The 14,613-nt window shown below is 40.3% G+C and overlaps 1 long non-coding RNA gene across 1 annotated transcript in view; it reads right to left on the bottom strand.

Moving 5' to 3' along the window:
* Window positions 1-2,582: 2,582 nt before the first annotated feature.
* The window catches only part of LOC110013478 (uncharacterized), a 43,893-nt gene continuing 31,862 nt past the window's right edge, over window positions 2,583-14,613 (bottom strand). The window contains exons 3-4 of the long non-coding RNA XR_002288614.3: window positions 2,857-2,959; window positions 2,583-2,769 (exon numbers count right to left, since the gene is read on the bottom strand). This is a non-coding gene — a long non-coding RNA (uncharacterized LOC110013478). The remainder of the gene's footprint in view (window positions 2,770-2,856; window positions 2,960-14,613) is intronic.

The raw sequence follows: 14,613 nt of genomic DNA on the forward strand, positions 1-14,613 counted from the left end.
AAATATATATTTTTTTATGTTATCTTGGGGTCACATGACTGTATTGAGGTCAAAAGCCCAAACTTACTATTTGTCTAACCACAGCTACAAACGCTCTATCCACAGACGCAGCCTAAAGGAGCAATCATAGATTTAATTGATGCAATTAAGTCAATCTCTGTAAGCGTCACATTTTCTTCGAATCAACAGGACTCGAGAAGAGTTCCTCATGTACACCATGTTAACACATGGTGTACATGAGGAACTCCTCTCCAATCCTGTTTGTTACGCTTCATGGCGTAACAAAGTCCTGGTCACATGTAGACGCCATCAGACATCTTGATAAAGACATGGTTAAGTCATGTGTGGAAGATCTTAAAAAGCACAAAACCATCTGAACTGTTTTCAGGATTGAGTCTTCAGTGGAGATTCTTAAATAGACAGAACAGAACAGGTCATGTATTGGGTAAGCAGCTCAGGTCAGGATTGTTTGCAAATAAACTGTGTAATAGGTGTTTATAAAGATGCAAGAAGATATTGTAGGTGATAATTGTTTTCAAAAAAAAAACATAAGCTCATTACAGGTGGTGGTCGTTTGTAAGCACACAGAATCATCCAAGTGATCGTGGTTTGTAAATAGACAAGATTATGTCATTGATTTTTGATGTTCGTTAACGGATATGATACTTTAACCACAGACAATGATAAAATTTGTGGTCAACCATTTTGACAACCATCAGGTGGTAAACCTGATAAAGACTCTGATGAAGGTGGAAGTGTCAGAAAACATGTCAGGTATGTGAAAAAACACAAACCATCTCTGAGAAAAAAATAACCCAAGAAGTCAGTTAATCTTATAGACACAATGAACTTTATTGAATTAATAATAAAGATGTTTGTAAAAACAGTTTTCCTTTATTGCAATTGACATTGTTTGTAAACAGACATTAAAATCTATTCACATGTGGACATGATCCTGTGTAGATGAAAACAAAGGATCATGTCATCGCAGGAAATGGTTGTTTGTAAAAAGACACGACAAAATCACCAGTGTTTGTTGTTTGTAAAAACATGGGCCCATGTCACACGTAATGGTTGTTTATGAAGATTTTAAGCCTAGGGAGTGACTGCTGGTAAACCGAAAGGATGATGTAGCAGTTTTCACCATCCAAACTTCTATTTTTAGAGCAATTGTGGAAATGAGAGATGAACTGTTCATGGTTCAAAGTTATTGGTGAGGACTCGCGGTGATTACCGGACGAAATAAGCTGGATAGGTTCCGTACGTTGAGTGATCTTAGAAAGTAATTTACCCCCCAAACCGGCGGCCTTAACAGGAGTGACTAGGGCTTCAACCGGTAATTCAAGTCGACGAACGAGATTGGAATCTATAAGGCTGTGTTCAGCTCCAGAATCAATTAGGGCGTTACATTCATGGACTTGGTTAAGACATGAAAACTTGACAGGCATGAACAGGAAAGGCTCGGTGGTCTTTTCCGACTGGTCCCCTCGCGACCTGTCGCTTAGCGAGGGGTTCGGGAGTTTAAACGGATGGGACAGTGTGAGACAGTGTGGTTGGCATCTCTGCAATAAAAACATAAACCCTTGTTGTGGCGTTTAAGCCTTTCTTCAGGGGAGATTTTTGAATATCCTATCTGCATGGGTTCGTCAGCGAAGGTACTTGGGGCGTCAGCGCCAGCGGTCGTAGGTTGGTGAACCAGAAAGGGACGATGAGGAACATCAGAGGGGGGTCAACGTGGAGTTAAGCTCCGTTCTGCCTGGCGCTCAGGGAGCCGTATGTCAGAGTAGAGTGCGGCGGTCACAAGCTCTTCAAAATTATCTGCTTCGGGTTGGGTGCATAAATGATCTTTGATTTTATCGTTCAGGTATTGGTAGAAGATTCCCTTGAGAGCAATGTCCGGCCAGCCCGCCTCAACCGCCAAAATACGGAAGTCTATAATATGATCGCTCACCGGACGGTTACGCTGCTTGAGGCTGAGTAACCGCCGAGTTGCTTCTTCCACTTTGCGTGGCTGGTCGAAAACTAGTTGAAATTCACCAATGAAGCGGTCAAAGGGGAGATGAGAGAGTGGTTTGTGGCTAAAAAGGCCTGGGCCCACTGAAGAGCTTTACTGCGGAGTGAATTGACAACTAAGGAGATCTTGCGCTGATCAGAATGATAATACCGGGTGCTTGTTGAAAGAGTAGTCAGCACTGTAATAGGAAACCGCCGCATGCTTCTACGTCACCGTAGAATGGAACAGGCTGCGACTGGATGTTTTCCTCCGGGGAGACGGAAGTGACGGTGGTGATGTCATCGGAAGCAGGGGGTGCAGCAGCGACGGTGGAACTAGAAGCTTGGCCTGTAACTCCGGTTAGGGTATGCGTGATGCTATCCAAACGACGGAATAACTCCTGTTGAGCAGCGGTCATTTGTGAGAGGGCGTCGGACTGGCGACTGAGCAACATACCTTGTTGGGTGATGGCAAGGCGGAGTCCTTCCGGGTCAGTTGAGTCGGGTGAATGGCTAGTTCGTTCTGTCATGACTAGCAGGCGTAGTGACTCAGGTGCTGGAACCCGGAAGGAGACTCGGCAGGCAGTGAGTTGAGTAAAGAAGAGATTTAATAGGAGAGGGTAGAGCTGAGATCTAGGATCTTTCCAGGTAGTCCAAGGTGTGGTTGGAGGGTTTTGCTAGCAGCAACCGCGTGATCCGAGAAGGAGCCAGAGATCGTCAGAGAGAGACAGCGAGAGAAGAACCGTAACCGGGTAAGTTCCTCAGGAGGGCGAGGTCCTGGAGTGAATGCAAAAGACAAAGCATATTAGTCGAGAGCATGAAAACAGGCAAGAGCGAGAATCAAGGTGAGGCCAGGAGATGCACCGTAGGAATACAACGAACTAGCGTCGGTTACAGGTCCGTGGTCTCCTTAAGAGGCTGCCGGCTGATGAGGATGAGGAGGCGCAGCTGGAGGCATCAGGTGGAGCTGATGAGGAGGAGGGGTCAGCCGGAAGCACTGTGACACTGTTTTTTGTTGCAGCAGTTTGATTTTGAGATATCAAATTCTATTAAACACAGCTTTATCCATCCCCTCTCTCAAAATGCCAGACTTAACATGTAATACAGTATGCTATTGGAATTTTATTCTCATAGAATGTAAAGTAGTCCATACAGAAATATTTTTGTGTGCTTCCTTCTCAAACTGGTGGCATATTTTACATCACTTTATGGCAGCAAGATATAATCTATTAATGAGAGACTTCTATTAGGTTTTTTATCTGTAATATTGAGCTTGAAATATATAGCGCTGATCACAATAATGTGACTAAAATATATATCCAGTATATAACAGGACTGCTATAAACTATTTTGCTACTGTATATCATATTCCAATCAAGTTTGAATCTGCATGATAAGGTCCTATTTCTGATCACATTCTCTTTGGGACATCCCTAGTTTCAACATGGACCTGACATCCTTTCAGTTCTAAACAGTTTAAGCACACATTTACCATGTTAATACAGTTTATGTGGAGAGTGAGTTTTGTTCATGTTGGTTGTCTGAACAGTATGATCCTGTTCTCTCCTGGACCTCCGAGTTACGCATTAAGTTGTTTCAACTATACATTTCTCTCATTCAAGCGTCATCTTAAGGTTCTTGGTGGGACATTCTTTCTATCTACTGTTCACTATTGCTGTCGCCGTGGAAACGGTCATTATGTATCCATCTGTCTGCACCGATGAAATACACAAACGGATGATAAGGATTGATTCGTACTTGTAGTAACCTGCTGTGTCATTTGGGTCCTGTTGCCACAGTTATGTGAGGTGCCTGAGTTTGTTGCTATGAGAACTTCAAGTTTATCTTGTTGTCATAGCAACCTGTGGAACGTGCATTTCAAGGCAACAGGACAGCATTGATATTAGGTTTTTGAACATTGATTGCAGGTTACTGGTTAGTGGCCAGCTGCTGCCTATCATATTGTTGCTATCATCATGTAACTTAGAAGAACATAAACACTCACCTGAGCACAGGTGTTAGCTCAACAGCCTGAATGACTGAAATATTTCACACTAGTTGGTTTTAAGGCATAAGTATGCGTGTGAACACTATCTGTTTTGTGTACATGTCGACAGGTGGACATTTTTGCAACTAACAGGTGTGTTTATAACATTTGAGTGTGTGTGTGGACAGGCTCCGCCCTTTTTTTTTTTTTTACATTTAAACCTTACCATAATGATTAACAACCAGTAAACTTGTTGCTTTATGCTGCTTCATGGTCTTATCCCCCTTCCCCTCCTATTATCACCCCCTACCCCCCCTCTCTTTAACGTCCCTCTCTCTCTTCCCCTCTTTCCTTTTCCGTCCGGTCCAACACCAAAGATTTTCAGACATGTTTGAAATTAATAAAGTTTGGCCTCAATTACAAAAGGGGTTTATTCAGACATACCTTTGGTTTGTCTGAAGATTAATAACCCCTCTTGTTAAAGTAAAATATGTCCAACCCAAGAGGCCCTCAGCTCTCATCTGACTGCCCAGCTGTTGGACAGGACAAGTTAAAAGAAAAAAAAGAAGAAAAAAAAAAAGAAAAAAAAAAATCATGTAACTGTGGTATGAGGTACACTTACAAATGTCATAAAGTAAATAAAATGTAAAGGCTAATCTCATGACTGAAATTGTCCTTACTTTCAACAGAGGCATCAAAGGCCTAAGCTCAGAAGAAGCTTTTTGAATCGTTAAACACCGGAGCTTCAGCTCAATGACTTTCTTTGAATTACCTTAACTCTACAACTGTTGAAGCAACAACCTAATTTACCAAGCTTATCTTATCTTATCTTATCAAATACAGTCATTCCAACATATTCTAAAGCTGAGAAAGCGACTGCGCTGATTTGGTTATACAATTACTGTAATTACAAGTACAGCAGTACAGTAGTAACTGCATAAACTATCAAAGAGTTACATTAGTGGGAAGAACGTGTTATGTTGTGTTGCCATCTCTAGGTTTAAAAGGTTTATGGCAGGTCTGAAAATTTTGTGTGGGTAGGGAACAGGTAGGATGGTACAAAAGGGCAAAAGTGGCAATTTTGACTTTAAGGTGGCCAATATTTGTCAATACCATATACAAAATTTAAATTGCTGTGCTAAAAGGGTATGGAATGTAACAAAGACAATGGCGGAAATAAAGTCCTGTCATGATTTTTTTTTTTCGTTCATGTGGCATCACATTCTAGCTAAGAAAGAATGCTGCCAGTTCAATTTTACCACTGATATAGTACAATGTTGTAAGTAGCTTGATCTGTTTGAAAGTGAAACCAATACACATTTGTTATTGAATTATTTTCTATTTTGCTGAACTCACATACATCACACACATCCAGAGAACAACATAAACATCTGGCACATGTATTTTCTGTTGGAGGTAAGGTATTAAAACCATTGTTACTAACATTGTTTGTGCCATTTGTAAAGCTTCAGAGTAGCTATTAATAACAATGATTATTCAGATTTTGATTATTTAGTCTGTTTACAGAGAAAAAAAAACAAGTTTCATTTTTCAAATGCATATTTTCACCAATTAATTCATGTATTTAGATATATTTACATTTGTATAATAACTGAAGAGTTAGTTAACTTGCTTAATATTTAATTAGAAGGTAACATTTTTAAAGAATTAAATTAAATGTTTAGTCTCTATATCTAATTTTATCAAATTAAACTTTTAGGTTCGAAATTAAATGTTTATTTCCCAATGAAATACTTAAGCTGAAAATTGAAGTCAAAATAAATATTTAGATTAGAGTTAAATATTAAATTTTAGCCACCAGGGCGCCCTAGCCATGGTCTTATTGTGCTAGTTGTGTCAGGAAGGGCATCTGACGTAAAATCTTTGCCAAACCAAATATGCGAATCAGACCTATGATCTATATACTAGATCAGTCGAGTTCCGGGTTAACAACGTCCGGCTTCGGTGCTGCTCTCCGGCAGGGTGTCGCAGGAAATTGGACTACTGTGGGTCAAAGAAGGACAGGGGGAAGGTGCGTTTCGTAGGAGAGAAAAAAAGAGGAAATTCGCGTATGTTAGACAGGGAGACGAATGTTAGACAGGGAGTAGGGACATTAAACATTGAAACTATAAGAGAAAAAGGTAGAGAATTAGTTGACATGATGCAGAGGAGGAATGTAGATATACTGTGTGTCTAGGAGACCACGTGGAAAGGTAGCAAGGCTAGAAGCTTAAGAGCAGGGTTCAAGCTGTTTTATCATGGTGGAGATGGGAAGAGAAAGGGAGATGTTATCTTAAAGGAGGAGTTTGTTCGGAGTGTTGGGAAGGGGAGTCGGCATAGGGGCAGTTCATAAGCATACATTTAACCAAGAATGGCTTTTTTTAAGATTTATACGATTTTACGCACCAACAACGCTAATACACAGAAGGGACTGGTTAACATGTTAAAATAATAACCTGTCTTTTCTTTTGAATTGAATTCAATTTTATTTATATAGCCCAAGATCACAATAATAGTCATCTCAATATGCTTTGTACCGGTAATTGTAAGGTAAACATAAAATCATAATGGTAATGAAGACATCAAATTCAACAGGTAAATTCTAAACTGAACTAACATAACAGACTAAACTAAACTGGGCATCCCTTAAACCAGGGGTATCAAGCTCATTTTGGTTCAGGGGCCACATTTAGCCCGTCTGATCTCAGGTGGGCTCACCAGTATCATAAAAGCAAAATAACCTATGGTCAGCTTGTCTGTAGCTTTGTTTTGGTTTTTTGTCAGTTGGAAAAAATGCCTCAACCAACACAGTAGCCTAATCACTTATTTTATCTATTTTTTCTTTCCATTTTTAATCTTTATTCAGCCTTCAAAGAGTTACAAGTGTAAAAATTACAAGGCATCTTATAACTACGGTTAATACACCTTCACATGAACTTATATCAAGCTTGAGGCCATCATGCTTACAAACAAAATTTTGATGATCATGAAGACCCCCCCCCCCCAATCCCTTTCTTTTCCTCCCCAGTCCCTCCGCCCACTTCAGACAGTTAAAAAAAAAAAAAAAAAAAGAGGGAGGGCACAGTGTTCCACTCATAATGGGCCGATCATGTTCAAGTCCTTACGGTCTGGGTCAGGAAAGGCTCCAACACGTTTTCATCTTCCTGAAGGTTTCCATTAATCTTGTAGATCAAATGTTCAAATGAGGCTGTTTTGCTAGGGCTGTATATCATTCAGTGTACTGTATGTGGGGTTGCTCTGTCCCTTCCAATGCCTCAAAATGACCCTCTTGGCAGTGGTAAGTCCAATTTTAAGCCATTGTGCTTTTTTTTATTTATTTTTTATTGTAGCAGTGTTGTCAATATGATTCAGAAGGCATAGTGTAGGAGTTAAAGTCAAATTCAGATTTAATGTATTGTTTATCTTTCCCATGATTCCGTGCCAGTAAGAGGTGAGACCTGGGCAGGTAAAAAAAACACATGAATCATGTCCCCATGGTGTTGTTTACATCCCTAGCAGTGGTTGACGTCACACATCCCTGCTTTATTCAGTTTTAAAGGTGTCCAGTGTAGTTTATTGAGGATTTTAAATTGGATTAGTTTAGGTTGTGCGTCTCTCATTGGCTTTAACATTTTTTTGATGATTGTACCCCATTCATCCTCTTCAAATGTTTTTCGTAAATCTATTTCTCAGACTCTTTGGAGCCCTGAGTTGACCACATTGATACTTTCGGTGAAATATTTATAAATGAGACTTATCAAATGTGTTAACTTTCCTATTTTTTTAAAAGTAAAAAGAGCAGGTGATTCGATAAGTAGGTTGTGTGGTCTGAAGAGGTTTCGTTTGGAGAGACAATCTCTTATTTGTAGAAATTTCCAACAGTATTTGTTGTCAAGGTTATATGTAGTCTGTAAATCTCTATATTTAACTAGGACATTATTTTCAAAAAAGAAGTTTATATTTACGACACGTTTAGTAAACCAATTTGCCCAAAAGAACATGTTGCCCCCGATTTTTAATTTAGGGGTTGTTCCAAACGGAAGACGTGCCGCATTAAAAAGGAAGAAATATTTATTTTCTATGCAAGTGTAGCCACACACTTCTGGTGTGAATCATGATTGGATTCGATTTAACCATTTCAGTAGGCCGCTGTGACAAATAATCATAAAGTTTGAATGGAAAGATTATTTCCGATTCCAAGTCCACCCATATTGGTCTGTCCTCTTAGTTTAATAAAAGAGTGGTTATTTGTGCACTGGTGAAGGCCTCTTTATAGAGCTGCATATTTGGTAATCCTAATCCTCCAAATTCTATTCTAATCTGAAGTTTTTTCAAAATCATTATGGGCCTTTTCCCAGCCCATATAAACCTGCTTATCATTTTTTTCAATGGATTTAAATATAGACTGTGGGACTGTAAGTGGTAACATATTAAATAAATAGTTTAATTTTGGTTTTATAGTCAACTTTAGTCATCTTTAACCCATACTGAAATCTGCAGTTTATCCCAACCCTTCAGAAGTACTTTTATTTTATTGATTGTTAGTTCAAAGTTATCCTGTATTATATTTTCCAATCTCGTGTTCAAAAGTATACCCAAGATTTTAAGATTTTTTGCGGTCCATTGGAGCTTCCAATCCTGAATCTGAGTCTTGTAGCAAAGTTTTGATTGGGGCACTAGTTCGCATTTTGACCAGTTAATCTTGAAGCTTAATATCTCTGAATATACCTTGAAGGAATTTATATTTTTGGTAATTTCATTAGGGTTGTCTTAATTTTTATTACATTGAAGATAAGTCATTTGCTGAAGTGTGTGCTTTAACATCCTTTGAACTCTGAAGTTGCGTCCTTAAGTTGCATATGTGAGAAGGCTGCAGCTCCACGCTCATGCCCCATCAGGGGAAAAGAAAGGGATTCTTTGATCTTCTGAGGCCATTTGGTTGTAGGTCTGACATGGGCCATAAATTAACTATCTCTGGGACTGTAGCTATGGGAACAACTCCAGGCGTTCGTTCACGTGTGAAGAACAAAGCTCTAGGATCGACTCCCTGCGGTGACAGTTCCTGCCACCCATGGGGATTCCGTACCGTCCATCTGTGAGGTTCCCCCCAGAGACCAGATGCTGTGATGGACTGAAGGAAGTAGGCGGGCTCCTCTGTCAGCCAATCTCTAGCGACCAGAGGCGGAGATTCAGCCGCGGGGGAGGAGGTTCTGACCACATGTTTAAAAGTCTGCACTCAAGAAACTTTCTTTTGTTCCCAGACGGCCTCATGTGATTCGTATTTGTAACTTCTTACGTTTTGATGGTTTTGGATTTGGGAACCCAGATCGATCTGTTTTATTCTGTTTTATTTTTGTTTAGAGCTCTTTTTTAGGGAAATAAAACCTCTTAATTTTATTCCGTTCGCATTTTCTGGTCATTCTCCCGACATACGAACACGCATGGAAGAAATCTCAAAGCGACAGATTTCTCATTTTTCTTCAACCTCTATGAGGTTAAATAAGGGGGGTAATGACTCTTGGGGATCTGACAGTAAAAGCATTATGTCATCTGCAAAAATCAGCAATTTGTTATCAAGTCCTCCCATTGTTACCCCTTGAGTCAGTCTGTCTGATAGCTTGTGCTAGTGGTTCAAGTATAATAATAAAAAGAAGTGGTGATAAAGGATCTCCCTGTTTGGTCCCACGTTCCAGATTAAATTTGGGTCGATCTTAATCCATTAGTTGTTACGACGGCCTTTGGGTTAGTCTATATCATTTTAATAACTTTCCGGAAGGATGTTCCATATCCAAAAATTTCAAGTACATATTGTAAATAATCTTAGCTGACCCTTTTAAAACACTTTTTCTGCATCTAGCAACAGAGCAGCTACTGAGCAATTTAAGTATTGGGATTTCCTTATTAAATGTAGGATGCGTCTTAAGATATCTGAGAGATTTCTACCCTAGACAAAACCGACCTGGTCAGGGTTAATAACAGATCCAACTACTTCGTTCATTCGCAATGCAAAATTTTTTGTTAAAAGTTTAGCGTCACATCACAAAAGGCTTACTGGTCTGTAGCTCGCACACTCCAGAGGGTCTTTCCCTTTTTTCAATGACTATAATTATGGATTCAGTCATTGAAGGAGCGAGATGATGAGAATCAATAGCCTGATTAAATGTTTTTTAGAATTTTTGGGCCTACTTCAGATATATATTTTTTGTCAAATTTATTGGGAATGCTGTCGAAGCCTGGTGTTTTCCCATTAGGTGAAGCTTTGACAGCTTTGTTCAGCTCTAGAGTTATTGGTCCTTCTAATTTGTTGGCATTCTCTTCCGACAGTTTAGGAAGGTTTAACTTCTCAAAAATATTTTCCGCGTTGTTCAAATCACATTGACCTTCACGAGAGTATAATTTTTCGTTAAACTGTTTAAACACTATATTAATACCTTTCTGGCTGGTGACTATGTTCCCTTCCTTGTTTTTTATAGCGCAGATTTGGCGAGATGCTTGTTGTGTCTTTAATTGATTAGCTAACAGTCTGCTGGCTTTCTCATCGGATTCATACCATTCCTGTTTGATTCTATAAAGCGAGTGTTCTGCTTTTTTGGAAAATGTTTTATTTAGCTCATGTTTAGCTTTAATTAGATGGTTGAGGATTGACGGGTTAGGTTTTTCACAATATTCCTTCTCTAATTTCTTAATCTCTTCTTCATATAAAGCTGTTTTTTGTTGGTCTTGTTTTTGGATTAAAGAAGAGTGCTGTATCAGAATTCCTCGGATGTAGGCTTTAAACCCATCCCATATAAAACCTTGTAACCTCTGTAGTATTATCGTTAATCTCGAAATATTCTGTAATTTGGTTTTGCAGTTGTGCACAGAACTCATCATTTAGTATACTTGTGTTCATCCTCCACCCCTTAATTCTTTCTTGGTGGGCCCTCAGTTGGAGAATTTAATCTATGGGGGCGTTATCGCTTATTGCTATTGTACCAATATTACAGTTGCAAACACTTTCAACAAGAGAGTGTGATAGCAGAAAGTAATTTATGCGGCTGTATACTGAGTGTCTATTGGAGTAAAAGATGTAGTCACAAACTGATGGATTCAGCAGCCTCCACATATCAAGAAGGCCAACATCTTTACATACAGGTTTTATTGCGTCCTGGGTTTGCTCACTCTGGGGACAGATTTCCTGGACCTATCCAGCAAAACATCCAATACTTGGTTTAAGTCTACTCCCATGATAATAGGGAAATCCCAAAAATTTAGAAAAGTTTTCCTTAGCTGTAAGAAGAATTCAGGGTCCTCTACATTGGGAGCATATACTTTCCCAAAAATTACATTTTGTCCAGATAAATTTATCAGCAAAATAATCACTCGCCCTTCATCATCTTTAAATATTTTCTCCACGTGGACCCTAAGATGTGTAGAAAATAAAATTGACATTCCACTCTTTTTCTGATTGAAGGTATTCTGAAATGTTTGGCCCACCCATCTGTCTTTTATTCTGAAAGTGTCTTTTTCTATTAGGTGTGTTTCTTGAAGCATGATTACATCCGCGTTCTTTTGTTTTAAATATTGTAGTACTTTACGTCTTTTGGTGTATGAGCCCAGGCCATTAACGTTCCAGGAAGATATTTTAATTAAGGTGCCTAGGATGCGCTGTGATGCTGTAGTATCGCGAGATCCGACGAGAGTAGTGTGGTGAGTTAACTTGGCGGCGCGTAAGTTGTAAACAACATTTTGGTTTATTTCATTATACCGCCATATTTAAATAATCCAGAAAGTTAACAAATTCTGAAAAAGTTTGTTAAGCATTTGCCAGCCTGGAGGACCTGGAGAATTACATCGACGAGTGTTTCAATACCTGCGTCATGGGGAAATCCAGCACCACCACTCCTTCCTCCAAACGCAACCGTCCCGAAGATTTTCCCGGGGCTGCCTCCTCTCCAGGCAGCAACATGAGCGACATTCTTGACTCCATAGATAAAAAGCTCTCTAGCCTTGATTGCCGCTTAAACTTGCTGGACATTCTCCGTAAAGAATTTCAAGGCCTGCAAGAGTCTCTGGAATTCAACCAGCAGCAGGTGCGGGAGCTTGCAGCGGAGAACCAGGCCCTCAGAGATAACGTCAAGACACTGAGCAGTGACACCGCTCATCTTTCTGAGGAAGACCGTTCCATCAAGGAAACCCTCCTGGATCTTCAGGCGAAGAGCATGAGGGACAACCTGGTGATCTCGGGGATTCCAGAGGAGGCAGGGGAAGACCCGGAGGCCACGGTGAAGACCTTCATGGAGGCCCACCTGAGATTCCCAAGGAGGAGGTCCAGAAGATCAGTTTCCACAGGGTTCACCGGCTCTGAGGAAAGAGGCTAGACAACCAGCACCCGAGTCCAATTGTAGCTAAATTTGAACATTATCAACAAAAGGAGCTGGTGAATGGCCGAGGCCGGGACCTGAAGGGAACGCACTTAGGCGTTAACGACCAGTTTCCGGTCGGGATCCTCCGCCGTCGGAAAATCCTCTTCCCACTGAGGAGGAAGCATCTCACTGCTGGATCACGAGCGGTGGTGTCGTTCAAGAAACTGTACGAGGACGGCCGGCTGTTCCGTGACCCAGAGTTAACACCCTTGCTGTGCTGAAGGCTTTCAGAGAGGCGCACTGACATCTGTGCTGCCCAGAAACCAGCTAAACTTATTTAATTGAATGGGAAATAATAGGATCATCATTAATCCACACCTCTCAGGAAAACTGTTTTTTTTCTTCCCCTCACATTCATGTTTTTGTTGTTGTTTCGTTGTTTTTGTTTTTTGTTCTCTTTTCCTCTCTCTTTTCTCTTGTCCCCCCTTTCCTCGTATGTGAATCAGGCAACGCATCCAAGGTGAGTATTTATTTATGCACAGGACAGGCGCGCGCGCATACTAGCTAGGGAGGGTGGGTGGGGGGACACACTGATTTTTTCCAAAAACAATAAACTGTGATGATGAGGCAGCTTTCCAGGACTAAGGAAAGTTGTTTTAATGTGACAAAAAAAGGGCTTGGTGTGTTTACAATCTGCTCTGCTGCACCTGCAGCCACGCTTCTCACACACGGAACTGGTAACGCTCCTCGCCACGATGTCTGCCTTTTTTCAGAACGTTGTACACAACCACCTGATCCATCAGGTCGCTAAACTAGAATCTGTTGCTGGGAGGTTCTGCAGAACTTTGGCCCGCTTTGCAGAAAGCATTTTAGCAGACGCTAAGCGCAGTAGCCGCTGCCGTGCTTCACTCCTATTTATTTGAGCCGCTGAAAATCACAGCAATCCACGTTTTTTTTTATATCTTACTGGCAGCAACATGGCTCAGAGTTTTTGTTTGGTACCCATTTCAAGTAAAAACGAAGTAATTCATGTCTCACAACAACAGAACAAACTGCCTTTGGCTGCAGTCTTCCTGTTGTCTGGTGCAGAGTAGAGCTGCTCAAAGAGGCTCCGTGCGCTCTGCTGCCAACTAGCGATCGGAGGGTGAAGTGGACAACAAGAGTCAGACACTGAAGGACGCTCAGATAAAATTAAATAAATATTGTTCTGGCAGCTTTTTGAATCGATACAAGTATTGCAAATGAAGTATTGCGATATATTGCCGAATCGATTTTTTCTTACACCCCTAGTGTAAACCAGCTGATCATCCCCTGTGCTGTTCACAATTCCCATTCATATATTCTGCTAGTTACAACTCCAACCAAAGAGGAGTTGCTGTTTTGATTAATAAAAACGTTACATTTACTCATAAGGATACAGTTACTGACCTAGAAAGCAGATTTATAAATATTAATATATCCATTCAGAATAAGGACTTTTGCATAGCCAGTACCTATGGCCCGAATGTTGATGACTCTTCGTTCTTTCACAGATTCTTCACCTCACTCTCGGTTCACTCTGACTCCACAATCATTATTGGAGGAGACGTCAATCTGATTCTGGACCCTGAACTTGACAAACTCAGCACAGTAGCGAACCACCGCACATGGCGGTCTGCAAGTATTCTAAAGCAGTACATGAATGATCTGGGTCTCTACGACGCTTGGCACTCATGTCACCCAAACACTAAAGGGTTCACCTTTTTTTCTCCAGTTCACCACTCACATTCTCGTTTAGATTATTTATTAATTAGTAAATCTCTGTTAAAAGAAATTAAAAGTTCCAGCATTCATCCAATTACTATCAGTGACCATGCACCAGTTTCCGTTAACATTTCTGGGGCAATATCCACACCCTCAGGTACAACCTGGAGGTTTAATACGTCTCTGTTAAAAAAAACAGGAATTTATTTAATTCTTTATAAAAAAAAGTGGGCAACCTTCTTAGAATTCAACAATACTCCAGACATCTCACCATGTCTTCTTTGGGAAAATCAACCTGTCAGATCTACCATTTGTTAGCCAAACAGTTAAAAAACAGGATTGTTTCCAAAGTATTAATATAAACGCCACTTTAACAGCATGGTGGGAATTTCTCAAAATATCAAAATCATCAATTCAACCGTGCAAAATGACACCCATCTGGAACAACCCGGACATCCTCATAAACAAAAAAATTATACACTTCCCAGCTTGGCAAGCTGGGGGCGTAAAACAATTAGAGCGCATAATTATTGATAAAAGATTCAT

The sequence above is a fragment of the Oryzias latipes genome, chromosome 7 (assembly GCF_053564925.1).
Source record: "Oryzias latipes strain Hd-rR chromosome 7, Olatipes_Hd-rR_3.1".
Lineage (NCBI taxonomy): Eukaryota > Metazoa > Chordata > Actinopteri > Beloniformes > Adrianichthyidae > Oryzias > Oryzias latipes.